Here is a 17,877-nt window from a genome sequence, read left to right on the forward strand (position 1 = left end):
GAGAAAGGGGGGTGAGTTAGAAGCCCAATAAGAGACTACATAACATGAGGATGTCTTCCAAAACAAAACATTAGTATCATTAACAAAATATAGTCTTTACAAAACCTTTACTATAATATTGTAATCAATAAATAAAATAGTAACCACTTTAATTGGTCAAAATACACTAGATAGGTAGAAACAATTTAATATAGTAATAAACAATTTTTCCACTTGTAACAGCCAATAACAATAAAACAATAGTTTGATGTGGAAAACATTAAACATAGCCAGACAAGGACATAAGCTGCTAAACACTCGGTGGGTGATTCCCATGGGGAACAATAACACTAACCTCAGAGAGGCAACACTGGCTCTAAAGAGCAAACAATAACACTGCACCACACCACAATAACACTACATCGGCCGAAGACCAACACTTTACCCTGTGTTGGCAAAGGTTGCACACTGTCTTGTTGACTATTTGAAAACATTCTTACTTTATTACAATATTGTCAATACCAATCATATATCTTATAACAAATACTTTCTCAAAAATATAGTTTTGAGTCATTCTTAACACATACAGATTCAAGGTAACACTTAAGAAATAATAAAATTTAGGTATGCGTACAAAGCATTGATAATAGTATACGTTTTTGGAAATTTCACTTTTGCAATTGTGTATATATAAATATATTTTTACCATAAATATATATAGATATAAACGTCCTGAGAGACGTCATGTTCTGAAGTCCACTTACCTCTAGTTGCTAATACTCGTAGTCTAGATCCAAAATCAAATGAGCTTTTCCTCCACACCTAAAAGTAAAGGAGTAACATAATTATAAAACTAATCCGCCTTGACATATACCATAAGGATGTAAGGGACACCTCCTAATAATTTTATGCTTATAGATCATATTATCCCACCTTACATATACATGGCATCCAATAAGATTCCTACCCGTAAGACATAGAAAGGATGCTATAGGTTTACAAATTTATTTCTACCCGTAGGACCTAGTAACCTGTATCATGCAATGACAATAATTTAGAAACTTGAAACAATTATATAGATTACAAAAGTTATGAAGCTAGCACCACTACCCATCTACGTAAATCCCAACAACAAAACATCCACTAGCTTAACCTATGTAGGATGTGATGCTACTCCACGTACATATATGAGGATATATTTCAAAATCAAATAAAATAATCCAAGTTTAAAATACACTTCCCTTATAACTTCAATTCCTATGCAACTGTTAGTATCATTCCAATATTTTCAAGCAGCCTAGAGATGAAGGTTCCTTAATCAAATATGTTATCATAAAGGCGTGCATATGTTGATGTTTACCTCAGTATAACGAATTTGCTGGCTGCCCCTAGCAGTTCCACGGCCTTCTATCCCTTCAATTTTGAGAAACCCTAATTCTCTTCTCTTAATCTTTTATACGCCAACCACTCTCCCTTTCACGTGATTGACTTAAAAGACCCAATATATAAACCTCTAAAATAACACTCCAATTCAGTCTAGGAAGATCAATCTGACTCCAATTAGTAGTCTTAAATAACACTCCTACTTGGGCTAGAGTTTACGACCCACTAAAACTTAAATAAGCTTCCAAGACTTTAATTCCCAATTAAACTCAAATCAAGGTTGTTTAGATGGGCTAGAACTCTAAAGAATTCCAATAACACTTAAACTCCTAATCCAAATAGGTTTTAGTCTCTTATCCTTTTCCTTAACTGATACGGAGACTAGAAGTTTAATATGAATAATCCACAAAATAACTCTCACATTACATCTTTTATTTATTTTCTTTGTAGATATCATAATATAAAATAATATAACCTTGAAAATAAATTAAATAATTTATCAATTTCACTTTAGAAGCAATAAAATTAAATTTAAGTGAGGCGGGTGTTACACCTATGGGGAAACTAGACACTGTAAAAGCCTAAGCCCAAGTGCTAGACAGAACCAAAGTATTGCATGGTCCTCGGACACAAGCCTATGGGGAAACTAGACACTGTAAGAGCCTAAGCTTAAGTGTTAGACAGAACCAAGGTCTTGCATAGTTCTCGGACTCAAGCCTATGGGGAAACTAGACACTCTAAGAGCCCAAGTGCTAGACAGAACCAAGGTATTGCATGGTCCTCGGACTCAAGCCTATGGGGAAACTAGACACTGTAAGAGCCTAAGCCTAAGTGCTAGACAGAACCAAGGTCTTGCATGTTCCTCGGACTCAAGCCTATGGGGAAACTAGATACTCTAAGAGCCCAAGTGCTAGACAGAACCAAGGTATTGCATGGTCCTTGGACTCAAGCCTATAGGGAAACTAGACACTGTAAGAACCTAAACCCAAGTGCTAGACAGAACCAAGGTATTGCATGGTCCTCGGACTCAAGCCTATTGGGAAACTAGACACTGTAAGAGCCTAAGCCCAAGTACTAGACAGAACCAAGATATTGCATGGTCCTCGGACTTAAGCCTATAGGGAAACTAGACATTGTAAGAGCCTAAGCCCAAGTGCTAGACAGAACCGAGGTATTGCATGGTCCTCGGACTCAAGCCTATGGGGAAACTAGACACTCTAAGAGCCTCAGAACCAAGGTCTTGCACGGTCCTCGGCCTCAAGCCTATGGGGAAACTAAACACTCTAAAAGCCTAAGTGCTAGACAGAACCAAGGTCTTGCATGGTCCTCGGACTCAAGCCTATGGGGAAACTAGATACTCTAAGAGCCTAAGTGCTAGACAGAACCAAGGTATTGCATGGTCCTCGGACTCAAGCCTATGGGGAAACTAAACACTCTAAAAGACTAAGTACTATACAGAACTAAGGTCTTGCATGGTCCTCAGACTCAAGCCTATGAGGAAACTAGACACTCTAAGAGCCTAAGTACTAGATAGAACCAAGGTCCTGCATGGTCCTCGGACTCAAGCCTATGGGGAAACTAGACACTGTAAAAGCCTAAGCCTAAGTGCTAGACAGAACCAAGGTCTTGCATGGTCCTCCGACTCAAGCCTATGGGGAAACTAAACACTCTAAAAGTCTAAGTGCTAGACAGAACCAAGGTCTTGCATGGTCCTCGGACTCAAGCCTATGGGGAAACTAGACACTCTAAAAGACTAAGTGCTATACAGAACCAAGGTCTTGCATGGTCTTCGGACTCAAGCCTATGGGGAAACTAGACACTCTAAGAGCCTAAGTGCTAGACAGAACCAAGGTCTTGCATGGTCCTCGAACTCAAGCCTATGGGGAAACTAGACACTCAAAGAGCCTAAGCCTAAGTGCTAGATAGAACCAAAGTCTTGCATGGTCCTCGGATTCAAACCTATGGTAAACTAGCAACTTCACGAAGGTCCTAAGTCTTAGGTAGAATGGAGGTACTGCATGGTTCTCGGACCTCCGGCCTTATGGAAACTAACACACGATGGTACCTTTCTGTGTTTAGACCAGGTACAGTCATTCCTCGGCCCTCAGACCATACACCTAAAACAAGTTAAAGCTACGAATATCATCGGAAACGCGGAAAAGAACCCTAATACCCAACGGCCCCCTCAGACGGTTTATTTTGGATTACACATCCTTAGGCGGTCACCCCGTTCGCAATACAGAACGTGCGGCTGTTATCTCGGTTAGTCTTGTATAGTTAACTTATTTATAGTCGGCACTGTTGTGCTCGTCAATTTCGATAAGTTCAAAGTAATAACTCTACCAACGAAGGCATCGGTTCTAAGTATGGTTCGAAAGAAAAGTCACCGGCACATCCATTCACAAGATAATTATTGCAGAAGAGAAAGGATATGTAAAATGCAATAAAATCACCTTTTATTAGATAAAGAGATAGTACAATATACATAAAAGGGCTTAGACAAGCCTATAATCATAAGCTAATTATAAAAAATAAAAAAAAGGAATACACGGGGACGATAGATACTTCAATTTTGCTCTAACAACGACTAGGTAAGCTTGGGTGGCATCAGTGATGGAAGAGAAGAAGAAGCAGAAGCACCTGGGTGGCACTAGTGATGGAAGAGAAGAAGAAGCAAAAGCACCTGGGTGGCACCAGTGATGGATGAGAAGAAGACGCAGAGGCACCTGGGTAGCACCAGTGATGGAAGAGAAGAAGAAGCGGAGGCACCAGGGTGGCACCAGTGATGGAAGAGAGGAAGAAGTGGGGATGCTCAATCCCCATACCTGCTCTAGCAGCAACCGAGCAAGTATCATTCTAGCAACAATCGAGCAAGCACGGATGGTACCAGTAATGGGAAATCCAGGCCCTCACGTGCATGGCATACGGCACCGGATGGAGGCCCCAATGCTGTCGCACCAAAAATCTGATACGACCTCCACCCGTTTTGGATTTTGGCTGAAGGAAGAAGAGGCTCCTTTCTTGCCTTGTCGAAGAGAAAAAAGGTCTTGATACTTTGTCTCCCTTGTCCTGACCGGGCCATTCTGAATCTCGGACACCCAAGGCTTCTGAAGAGGGTTTGGTTCCTTCACCCTCACCCTAACCATGACCTTTTCACTCCCTAAGTCTCAGTCACTCTCATAGTAGGGACTTTAGGAACACTTGGGGAGTTAGAAACCTGAAAAACTCAAGGGTCTGCAAGTAAAGGGGGACTATCTCCCACTGCGCGTCTTATATAGGGGACGAATCTGGAGGCAATCAATTCGCCCCAAAACCCCAATAAGCAATTAAAAATAAGATCATTCTCGCTCGAGTTCCAAAGTAGTCTTCAGCCATTGGATTTATGTCACCTCGTGAAAGGGCCCTAATTAAAGCGCTCCTCGTGTACCGAAACAACAGGGACGTGGCTTGGATAGATTAGAAGAATGTCTCACAGCCAAGAACGCGCCACGGGCAAATGAAGAGACACTAACATTAATGGAGGGCAAGATTTGGCAAACTGTAACAGAGGCCCAATGTCACCAAAACCCTCCTCTTCGTCCGAGGAGCCGGACAGCAGGATTTTGAGGGGTTATTGTGGGGGAGGGGGGGTAAAAGACTAATAGACCCATGTAGATGTCTACATTGGGCCAGGGGCCCGGCCCAAGGAAAACCCCACCTCGGACATGGGAGAATCCTCCTCGGCTGAGATATAACCTAGGGTAAAAGAGGCAACAGACCACCAGTAGCGACACTCCATATCGTTTCACAAGGCAGGAAAAGGACTAAAGCAGAAAAAGACAACAAAGAAAATGGAAACGTCTAAGGGAAAGACTGTCACTATTGCATTCAGTGCCTTATACCTGACAGAGCCATACTTTTCTGTCCTTACAACCACTCCCAACAACTAAAGGGAGAGGTTGATGGGACAAGTACCTACCTTAGAGACCTCATTCAAGAGAAAGGAAACGACTATAAAAGGGGATAAAGAGAAACAGAAGGGGGATTCTCCCCTCCCAACATACTAGGGAGGCCAGGAAAAGCTCCTCGGATCATGCCGAGGACCAATTTCCTTTGGTAAACTCGGCCCATGAGGAACACCATGATGATCGTTGTCCATACACTAAAGCCCAGCTCTTTGGCACACTCTCTACAAACTCATTTTATCGGACCCACTGGTTTAAGGTCCCATGCATCTTGGGCTTGGCCTGAAAAACGTGACCCTACAGTTTTCATTTAACCATTTTTTTTTTTAATACTATGTGTTCGTCTATGAACAACTTATCTAGTTTTTTGTTGAAAGTGTGGTAATGTATACTTTTATCTTGAATTTTTTTGAAAAAATGAGAACATATGGATAAAAGTGAGGTTTAAAAAAACTCTACATAAAAGCTAGAAAAAAAAAAAAAAAAAAAAAAAAAACACTAATGCCAAACAGGCTCTGTATTTCATGTTGTTCCTAAGAACAATAATAAACAAATAAATTAAATTTCATAACAATCAAAATATCATTTAAATAATAATAATTCACATAAATTATAATATACCATAAAATTAGAGAATATTGGAAAAATATTACGTCGATGATACTTCAAAGTAGTCTCATAACATTAGAAGCAAATTACAGTAAATTCATATATGTTTTCAGATGACAAAGTTGAGAAATGGACTAAGTCACTGTCTAAAGACGATACACGCATCTATGGTGTTTTTGGTGTAGTAGACTAAAATATTGTGCATACCGCCCTCGTGATACAACAACCCAACCACTTTTGTTGATTATCCTAACAAGCCTACACTACTTATAGGATAGGAAGTTCTCAACAGTATTTTCTTATTATCTAAAAAATATGGTGTAGAAAACATAAATGTATATATATATATATATATATATATATATATATATAAGTTTAGAATATTACATATATGTAATATACATTTGATGAACTCTCAGACAAGTTTGGCAAACAAAGTGAGAAAGCTAGAGAATAAAAATTATCTCTATATCACCATATATATATATATATATATATATTAGTCAAGTGGAGCATTCCCATTAACATAGCTGTCAGGCAGCATTTGTGAATTCGAAAGAATTCAATACATTTTTCATAAGCATTAACACGTAGCAAACGGTTTTGACTTCTCACTTCTCTTTAAATCAAATAACAAACATTTATAGTATATATCAATAATTTCCATATTAAAATCGCTAGAAAGTTTAAAACAGAAACGGTTTATAAGGAAATGTATTTGGCAAGGAAATATTGCTATATACATTATGTTCGTTATTTGATTTAAGGAGAAGTAAGAAGTAAAAAATATATTTCATGTTAAACTAAATAATGAAAGTTAAGAGATAGTTTTCATTTGACCATTTTTTTTAATACTATATCTCATGTTAAGCTAATAATGGAAGTTAAAAAATAGTTTTCATTTGACCAATTTTTTATATATTACCAAACATAGGAAAATGTGAAAAAACTATATCCACATAAGGTTTTCCATTGAAACTGATGGAGATCAAAATAAGCATTTCTTGTCCTTATGTCGTCGTCCAAAGAAAGCCACACCTATATTAGCTCATCCAAGAACGAGAACATATAAAGACACTTGTCCATAGATGACTGAGTCATACAGCGAACGAAGCTCTCCATAGACGAGTATATCTACAGATGACACGTACATGGACGAACAAGATATACTTGGTAAGTTTTGTTAAAAATCCTCCATTAGATTCAAGTAAATAAAATACGACACATTACTTGATACATGGAAGGAATTCCACGTACTATGCTCCATACATCCCATTTTCTCCATTAACCACCAACATCACCCACGATGGTGATGGATCCAAACAAGTAGATCTATGTCAAACTATCTATAAAATGGGAAAATCCTATTCATCCAAGGTAAGTCCAGACCATTCACTACTTTCTTTCCTTGTGTCCTAGAGAGAAAACTGACTTTACCGTCGAAGGGTCCTTGGCCGGGTCACACCGGTCACCTTTGACAGTTTCATTCTTTCTTTTCAAGATTCATAGCCATTATTGTAGCCAGTGGCGGAGGCAGAATTTTAGTCTAGAGGGGGCAAAATTAAAAGATGATATTAAAAGTGAAATTAATCTAAAAAATATTAACCAACAATAATAACAAAATAAATAAACAGTTGTAAGCAAATATGAATATATTTCATATTATTAAAATAAATAAACAAAAATAACCAATTCATAGCTACTAAAAAATTTATAAATTGATGGAGTAAGAATGTGATTAGTGTTACTTAAAAAATATAATGAATAAATGTTATAAATTATTTTTTGTGATTGGTGACATGTCAATTTGTAAGATATAAGTAGTAAAATTTGTAATATCTCTAGCATCATTCAAGAATAAAATGCTGTGAAAAGTATCATAAATATTAAAAATGGTGTAAATAATGATATAAAATAAAAAATAAAAAATAGTGAAATAGGTGCAAGTTGCAGTAGGACAAGACAAAAGCAATGGTTTGGTGACTTTCAACCAAGTAGAAGCCATTTTTTTCAATTTTTTTTCCTCCATGTCAGAATGTAACTACTTTAGACTACTATTACTAAAAAATTTTAGGAGAAGTCAGGGGGGCAGGTGCCCCCCCTCGCCCCCCTCTGGCTCCGCCAGTGATTGTAGCCCGAAGTATTTTAGCCTACTAATTTTCGTGCTTCATCAGTTGGCACCATCTATGGAGAATCCTGGGAAAGTTTTTATCAACTTTTATATTTTCCAAGACAAAAAGGCTGTATGGTTCGAACTAAGTCAATGGCTACTAATCCGGGACACCAGGAGAGTGGAAAAGCCTCCAGTCACCCAAATTGCACACCACCTCCTCCCATGACTGTCCAGAAATAGTTACAGTCCATGGCAACAGCGATGGCAGAATTGACGCAATAGAACCAAGAGTTAACTAGAGAAGTAAACAGGCAATGTCAACAGCATGGTGGAGAACGTGGCCAAAATTCAGGATATGAAGGTGTTGAGAACAATGCTGAAAGGGACCAGTCTAGGGGTACCGTCACCCGAAGGGTACCACATTTGGAAAGAGAGATGGACCAGATGAAGAGAGCTATGGAAGAAATGAAGGATTCCATGAAAAGAGTAAACCATGTGGATGACCTTGTCCATAGGATAGATTCCCCCTTTATTGCGTCCATCACTAGCCATCCCTTACCTTCCAAGTTCAAAATGCCCACCCTGGATTCATATGACGGGACGCATGATCCTTATGATCACATTGCCACGTTCAAGACAACCATGCATCTTCAAGGTGTTCTAGATGAAATTATGTGCAAAGCCTTTCCTATGACCTTGAAAGGACCAGCCAGAGTGTGGTTTGGAAAGTTACCGCCAAATATTATAACTTCGTTCTAGGGGTTTGTTAAAAACTTTGTAGGTGGATAAAGACAAAAACGCTCCTCGTCTAGTTTGTTGAGCATAGAGCAAGGAAAGAACGAGAGTCTATGCTCAGTTATCTGTCGTTTCAACAGAGAAGCCTTATTAGTGGATGAAATGGATGACAAGATCCTCTTGGAAGCTTTCTATAATGGAGTTAGTTCGGACTTGTTCATTCATAAGCTATATGATAGGGAGCCATAGATGATGGCTGAGTTGATACACTCAGCCCAAAGCTTCATGAACACAATGGACGCCATTATTGCAAAGAAGAAAAAGAAAGGTGAACGATTAGAAAACAGTTATGTGCACCACCTAGAGCAAGGTACTCATCTAAAGAAAGCCGAAGTGTGGGAGAAAAGAGACCGAAACAACAAGAAAGCAAGGTTGTCCTTAGGACGATATTTTAACTACACTCCTCTAAACACTTCGCTTGATCAGGTGTTAATGCAAATAAAAGATGATCCATCTTTGAAGTGGCTAGAAAGAATGAAGGGAGATCCTAGCAAAAGAAATAAAAGCAAGTTCGCTTTCATCGCGACCATAGGCATGATACAGACGAGTGTTATGATTTGAAGCAACAAATTGAAGTTCTTATCAAACAAGGAAAATTGAAGAATTTCCTTGGACGAGATCATAAGGACGAGAGACAACCAATGAAGGGCAAAGCAGAGGAACCAGTGCATCCACCGTTTAGAGAAATAAAGATGATTGTAGGAGGCATGTCTACAGGAAGCTCATCCAAATCTAAGAAGGCCTACTTGTGTGTAGTCCAGAACATTCAGCTGTCTGGACAACCACTAAGGATGATCAGAGAAGATGAGCCAGCTATTGTTTTCATGGACGAAGATGCCAGATGGTTGCACCATCCTCATGACGATGCGATTGTCATCACTTTGGTGATTACAAATTATATGACCAAAAGGGTGTTAATAGACAATGGGAGTTCAACAGACATCCTTTATTATCCAGCCTTTCAACAAATGAGGATTAATAATGAGTCACTTCGTTCAGTGAATGTGCCATTGATCTGGTTTGGAGGAATGAAGGTTCTACCATTAGGTAAGATCTCCCTACCAGTTGTGGTTGGCTCTTACCCATGACAAATTAATAAAGAAGTAAATTTCCTTGTTGTGGATTGTTCGTCTTCATACAATGCTATCATTGGATGACTAACCCTGAATAGTTGGAGGGCCGCAACGTCCACTTACCACTTGTCTGTTAAGTTTCCAACAAAGTATGGTATTGGAGAAGTACAAGGAGATCAGCTAGCTGCTAGAGAGTGTTACCTGGCAATGCTAGCTATGGACGAGCAGATGCAGACGATGAACATTGAAGAAAGAAGAACGTTGGCTGAACCGATTGAAGTATTGGAGGATGTAATATTAGACGAGTCCAACCTGGAGAGGTTTACCAGAATTGGGACAAGTATGGAGGAAAAGACAAAGTAGGATCTTGTTAAATTCCTTGGAAAAAGCACAGATGTTTTTGCTTGGAGCCATGAAGACATGCCTGGGATCAATCCTAGTGTGATTACTCATCTTCTAAATGTATCTCCGTCTTATAAGCCCATTCATTAGAAGAAGAGAGTGCTTGCCCTAGAATGAGATAATGCCATCAAAGAAGAAATTCATAAGTTAATCACCGCAGAATTCATTCGCGAAGTCTACTACCTGACTGGCTAGCTAATGTGGTAATGGTCAAGAAGGCTAATGGCAAATAGAGGATGTGTGTAAATTTCATAGACTTAAACAAAGCATGCCTCAAAGATTGTTATCCTCTTCCATGCATTGATTAGTTGGTGGATTCAACAGCTAGACATCAACTGTTGAGTTTTATGGATGCATTCTCAGGATATAGCCCGATCAAGATGGACTAGATGAACCAGGAGAAAACATCCTTTATTATAAGTCAAGGTTTGTTTTGTTATAAAGTTATGTCGTTAGGGTTTAAAAATGCAGGAGCCACCTACCAGAGGTTAGTCAACCACATGTTTCGTCCACAAATTAGGCTAAATGTTGAAGTATATGTGAATGATATGCTGGTGAAGCATGCGAAGAAGACACAACATTTGGACGATCTTCAAGAGACCTTTGATGCACTTAGGTGATATAAGATGAAGCTGAACCCAAGCAAATGTGCTTTTGGAGTTGTATCAGGGAAATTCCTTGGTTTTATGGTTTCACAAAGAAGGATTGAAGCAAACCTTAAATATGGAACCTCCGAAGAATATTAAAGATGTCTAAAGCCTCACTGGAGGAGTGGCAGCCCTTAATAGGTTTGTTTCAAAAGCCAATGACTAGTATTTACCATTTTTCAGATATTAAGGAAGGCATTCGAATGAACGGACGAGTGTTAACGAGCCTTTGAAGACTTATCTCACTTCAACCCCGCTATTGAGCCTATCTAAACTAGGAGACGAGTTGTATCTCTACTTAGCAGTGTATCCCCATACAATAAGCTTAACCTTGATTAGGGAAGAGGAAAAGATACAGAAGCCCGTCTACTTCACTAGCAAAGCCTTGAGAGGAGCTGAAGGACGGTATCCACTAATGGAAAAGTTAGCATTTTCATTGGTGACAGCAGCAAGAAAGCTCAGACCTTATTTCCAAGCTCATGTAATCAACGTCCTGATAGATCACCCGTTGAAGAAAGCTATGAATAAGTTAGAGGCCACTGGACGATTAATCTAGTGGGCAGTAGAACTTAGTGAATTTGATGTGTGATATAAGCCAAGAGAAGCAATAAAAGCTCAAGTCCTTGTGAACTTCACTGCCGAATTTACTCCTGCTAATGATTAGTAGGATGGAGACCAGGGGGCAAGGCAGTGGTCGTCCATGTTGATGGGTCGTCCACACAACATGTAGTAGGAATTAGGATCATCTTACAATCAACAGAAGGAGATCATTTATAGTACACCGTCTGTCTACAATTCCAAACAACCAAAAATGAATCTAAGTATGAAGCCTTACTTTAGGGTTTGGAATTAGCCAAATCACTCGGGGCGGAATTAATCCTCGTCTAGGGAAATTCACAGTTGGTGATAGGCCAAGTAAATAGGACATGTGAAGCCAGAGAAGAACAAATGAAGAGATACTTAGAAAAAGTTAAGCAATGCATTAAAGGATTTACAATAGCCCAATTTCAACAAATACTAAGGGAAGAAAATATAGAAGTTGATGTCGTGGCCAAGATGGCGTCCTCAGACAAGACGATAGGTGATCAAGTTAAAGTCTAATATATTCCAAGCATAGATGTTATGGAAGTAAATTAGATAGATGGAGTTACCAATTGGACCACCCCAATTGTATCTTATCTCAAAAACGGAGTACTCCCTGATGACACAGAAAAAGCAAGGAAGCTAAGGATAAGAGCTACGAAGTTTATGCTTATAGACGAGGTGTTATATAAAAGGGGTTTTTCTCAGCCTTACTTGAGGTGTTCACTCTAGATGAACCCCATTACGTCTTGAGGGATGTCTATGAAGGAGCTTGTGGAAACCATTCAGGAGCCAGATCACTAGGCCATAAGATTGTCTGTGCAGGGTATTATTGGCCGACCATGCAAGTAGACACCAAAGCTTATGTCAAAGTGTGTGATAAATGTCAATGCTACAGCAACATCCCTAAACAACCATCAGAATATCTTACCTCAATGGTGGCTTCTTTGCCTTTTACCTAGTGGGGACTTGACATCCTTAGTCCCTTTCTCATGGGGACAAGAGAAATGAAGTTCTTAATAGTAGGGATTAATTATTTCACCAAATGGGTGGAAGCAGAGCCCTTGGCGAAAATCACTCAACAGAATGTCAAAAGTTTCGTCTGGAAAAACATTACCTGCCATTTTGGGATCCCTAGGGTACTCGTATTAGATAATGGTTGACAATTTGGCAACACCCTTTTTAGGGAATTTTGTGAGCAATTAGGAATAAAAAATCATTACTCGTCACCCGCCCACCCACAGGCCAATGGACAGGCTGAAGTTGCAAATCAATCCTTGCTGAAGACCATCAAAACTTGGCTTGAGGGGGCAAAAGGGATATGGCCAGATGAATTACCCAATGTCCATTGGGCATATAGGACGACAGTAAGGACTCCTATTGGAAAAACTCCCTTTAATCTAGTGTATGGAAGCGATGTAGTGATACTAACGAAGGTTGGATTAACTAGCTACAGGGTGGCCCATTATAAGAAGGAAGAAAATGAAAAATAGTTCTGTCTAAATCTTGATCTCATTGACTAGGTGAGGATGGATGCAGAGTAGAGGGTGGCGCGTTACAAGAATCTAATGACTAAGTACCATGATGTGTTGGTAAAGCCAAGACATTTCAATATTGGGGACCTAGTCCTAAATTGGGTATCCTTAGCCACTAAGGACCTTGCTCGTGGAAAGCTGAGACCTAATTGGGAAGGACTGTACAGAGTTATCAATTCCAAAAGGCAAGGTTCATACTATTTGGAGACCTTAGATGGATGGAGGTTGGAGCACTCATGGAACGTGGAGCATTTGAGGAAATATTACCAGTGAAGGTGGCTTATCAGGAAGGTTAGCATGGACGAGATTAAGGATTGTTTCTGATCGTTAGTAATCTGTTTATATTATGTTTTAGTATTTATGTTTTAAGTATAGTATGTTATGTTTTCAAGTGTTTGAATTCCCCAAAAAGCACTAGCTACTGGCATGTGTAATGGATGATGTAATGGACAGTCCCTTTGAACATAAAGTAATTTGAATTCCTTAAAAGGTCTAAGTATTAGCACAGACGAGTTATTTGGACGATGCTATGTACTATGTTCCTTAACGTCCAAGGATGATGTTATGTACAGATGTTGTGCGTCCACAGACGATGTTATGTACAAAAGTTGAATATAAAGCAGCTTGAATTTCCTAGCTTGAGTGTTTATGATTCTACAAAATCCAAATGAAATGACAGACAATTAAAATCTCTGGACACAAAGATATCTCATCATAAGCTATCCTTAATAAAAAGGGAGCAAATTGTCATAAAAGGCAATTATCAAGGGAAAGAATAAACTTCCTAATGAAACTCGTCCAAAAAGGATCAGATACGAAAGAAAAGCATGCATGCGACATTTTTCATGGACGACACATCCAATCAGTCCAAATTATGGAAACACAACCAAGTTAAATTCCAAAGTCTAAAGACGAGAAATATAGATGAAAAATACTTGGAAATCAACAATATGGAATTAAAATTCAGAAAAGGGTAGACGACTATCATCCAAAAACCCTTAAGTTAAGCCTAAAAAGGCAATTGTCTCATAACTCTTCTAAAATCAAGGACGAGCCAAATGTATTTAAACAAATTCAAATGATCCAAAACAACGGATCACATAAAAATTACAACAAAACAGATAAAAGTTTGAAATTTTTTCATAAACTACTGAGAGGGATTTTTTTTGGTGGTAGGGTCGTCATGAGCAGGCTGGCTTGTAGCATCGTCTTCAATATTGAATTCTTCAAAACTTGTTTTGAGGAGAGAGCTTGCAGCACTAATGTTGAGCTTAATAGAGCTAAAATCAACCTCAGGAAAGCATTCCACGGCGTCCATGTGAAAGTCCTCAAAACCAACAGTGTAGTTTTTATACAAAAGATCAGTGAACTCGCTGGACACCCTAAAATCCTCGATAGCATCTCTCTGTGCCTTCCCAAAAAGGATGTGAAGTTTGTCATTCCTCTTTTGTAAGTGGTCAAGATGAGTGTCTTTTCCAATAGCATCTGCCTTAAGCTCCTCAACGAGGTTCTTCAGCTCCTTCACCTCGTCCATAGCCTTAGCTGCTACTTCAGCTCTACCCTTACAGTCCGCCTGCACTTCATGAACCCTTACTTCCAGCCTAATTCTTTCATGGTCCATCTCAGTAGCCTGCTTGGATGCTGCCATGAACTTTGACATGGCCTATATATACAATTGATTGAAAAAGATGATTAGACGAGAAATGTGAAATATGATATAAGATGAAGTAATAACAAATACATAAAAACATACCTTGAAGGGATCATAAATTGCATAGTGTTCAAATTATTTCAAGGACATGTCATAACACACAACAATGTCCTCATAAGTCACAGACTGTTGAAACCTTTCCTAAGCAAGATCTTTATTTTCAAGAAGATTCATAGGAGCTCTTCTGGGAGGCTGGGATGAAGTGGTTACAACAGGTTTGGACGGAGTAGCTCCAACAGGGATGGATGAATCCAAGTCATGTATTTGAACAAACGACTGATGAAAAGTAGGAGGGACAGCAGAACCAGGCTTGACGACTCCAAACTTAGACGACCCATGCTTCGCCTTCTTGTGACCTCAAAGACTTGGAAGACTTCCCAAGTCAATTGTCTTGGATAAAGTCTTCCTTTTAGGCCTTTCCCTTATTTTCTTTCATAGTTGCTATCCTTGCAAAGAAAACGGGTGTTAGAACTTGGGTAAAACAAGTAAGAAAAAATTTTCAAGTAAAAAAGCTTACGTCTACGCATAGTGAGTTCGTAGGCTAAGGCTTCAGCAGACGGTTCAAGCCCAAGTCCCGAAGTGGCAAGATGTTGAAGAGTGACTAAAGAATGTAAGTTTCTATCAGTGAATAGATGAGCCTATTGGACACGCTCAAGATAGAATTTGCTTAATGAAGGTCGTCTTACAACTATAAAAAAAAGAAGAAGGGTTAGATGAATACAATAAAAGATACAAAATGTTGAGTAGAAAGGAAGCATACCTTTTGGATGAAGGTTCCCTATCTCGTCAGTATAGGGAGGAAATGGATCCCTGCCTACTTCGACAGGGTTCCCAACCCAAAAACCAGAGACAAAGAAGAACTTCGTCTTCCAGTTCCTATTAGATGTGAGGAGGGACTTAATTAATCTACAATCTGTACCCCTGGCTGAGAATTGACAAAAGCCCAAGGATTGACTAATTTTAGAAGGCTTGTAGCAATTGAGGAACTCATCCATAGTAAGAGGACGATCCCCTCAAGCACTACCCTCCACAAAATCTGCATAGAGAGGATAAGCTTCCATGTATTGGGGTTAAGCTGACAAACTCCTAAACCTAGCCTAGTGAGTAACTCTCTGGCAAAGGCATTGAGAGGTAACCTAAGTCCCTCCAAGAGGTAAGCCTCGTAAATACCCTCTCCAAAATGAGGGTCACAACACCACTCGCTATGGATGGCTAATCTAGGGTTAAGCTCGTTTGAAATTTGGTACCAACTTCTAAGGGAAGTAAGTCTTCTTTCATCATTCTTAAAAGGGACGTCTACAGCAGAACTATAGACGGTTTCTACTTAATCTAGGGTGGTGGATGAAGGAGCGCTGATGGATGTACTAGTATGTGACCCCAAAGCAACCCTCATCTTTAGCTCCTTCTAAATGACCCCTAAAGGAACCCCAGGAACTCCGAACGTATATTGCTCATCCATACTATTCCCTCCACTACTATCGCTACCACTACTTCTGCTACTATAACTACTAGTAGAGCCACTATCTCTAGTGCTATGATGATACTTGTCTATCTCCCTATTATCACTATTGCTAAATGAAGATACTATGATTTTAGATATTTTGAAAAATTGAAGGAAAACCTAAAGATGAAATGGAGAAGATACTTGGCTTTAAACGAAGAATGCCTAAGGACACAGGAAGACTTCTAGACGAGGTGCTGGAAAACAAATGTCAAAGAGGAAAATATTGGAAATGTGAAAGGTTAGGAGAGGAATTCTACTATTTATAGGCAACAAAACTGGTCATAGGAAACGACACGACCAACCAGAAGAAGCCACGTGGCACTTTTCTTAAAGAAAGAAATGACATGATGAATAGACTTCAGGATTGCGCCACGTGTCAACAATCAATGGTAAAATTAAAAAATTAAAAAAAAAAAATTCTGACCAACAACACAAGGACAATGGGGCAAGTGATCGAGATCAACATAAGTATTTCTCGTCCTTGTGTCGTCATCCAAAGAAAGCCACACCCATATCAGCTCATCCAAGAACGAGAACATATAAAGACACTTGTCCATAGACGACCTAGTTATACAGCGAAGGAAGCTCTCCATAAATGAGTATATCTATAGACGACATGTACATGGACGAACAAGATATACTTGGTAAGTTTTGTTAAAAATCCTCCATTAGATTTAGGTAAATAAAATATGTCATGTTGCTTGATACGTGGAAGGAATTCCACGTACTACGCTCCATATAGCCCATTTTCTCCATCAACCACCAACATCACCCACAATGGTGATGGATCCAAACAATTAGACCCACATCAAACTCTCTATAAAAGGGGAAAATCCTATTCATCCAAGGTAAGTCCAGAGCATTCACTACTTTCTTTCCTTGTGTCCTAGAAAGAAAATTGACATAACCATCGGAAGGTCCATGACTGGGTCACACTGATCACCTTTGACAGTTTCATTCGTTCTTTTCAGGATTCACAGCCATTACTGTAGCCTTAAGTATTTTAGCCTACTGATTTTCGTGCTTCATCAGAAACAATAAAGCGTAACTCACATCCAACTCATTAAAAAGGTTATGAAATAATGAATAGAAAAAGAGAGAATGAACCTGTAGACATCAAAATTTTATGATGTATTTACAGCCATTTGATTGATCATGATCAAATATTTGTGACCAAATTAATTTGTATTTGATGACGTGTCAACAATGGACAAATAGCAATTGAAATCAAGCCACATGCCAAGTCTTTGAGTTACCATGACTCACCTAGAAATGACACGTGTCCAAATCTGACAGTTGGATTGAAAGATATCACAAGATCAAGTTTCAATGGTCTGCATGCATTTATTTGGGTGAGACTAATCATACATGATTAATTGAAATTATTTTTAATTGGTTAACAATTAAGTTTTATTAAATGAATTTCTGTGATTGGTGGTTTATTTTTGTTAAAATAAGTTTGGTTGCATAGGAATAAAAGAAATAATCTAATAATGTTAAAATTGAATTAATAATTAAGTTTTAGGGTAATTATTTTAAACTTTAATTGTCAAGTTAAGATGAATTCTATTGGGAATATAAGTCTAAGACACGTCCAAAT

This window comes from Quercus robur, chromosome 1, assembly GCF_932294415.1.
Source record: "Quercus robur chromosome 1, dhQueRobu3.1, whole genome shotgun sequence".
In the NCBI taxonomy this organism is placed as follows: Eukaryota; Viridiplantae; Streptophyta; class Magnoliopsida; order Fagales; family Fagaceae; genus Quercus; species Quercus robur.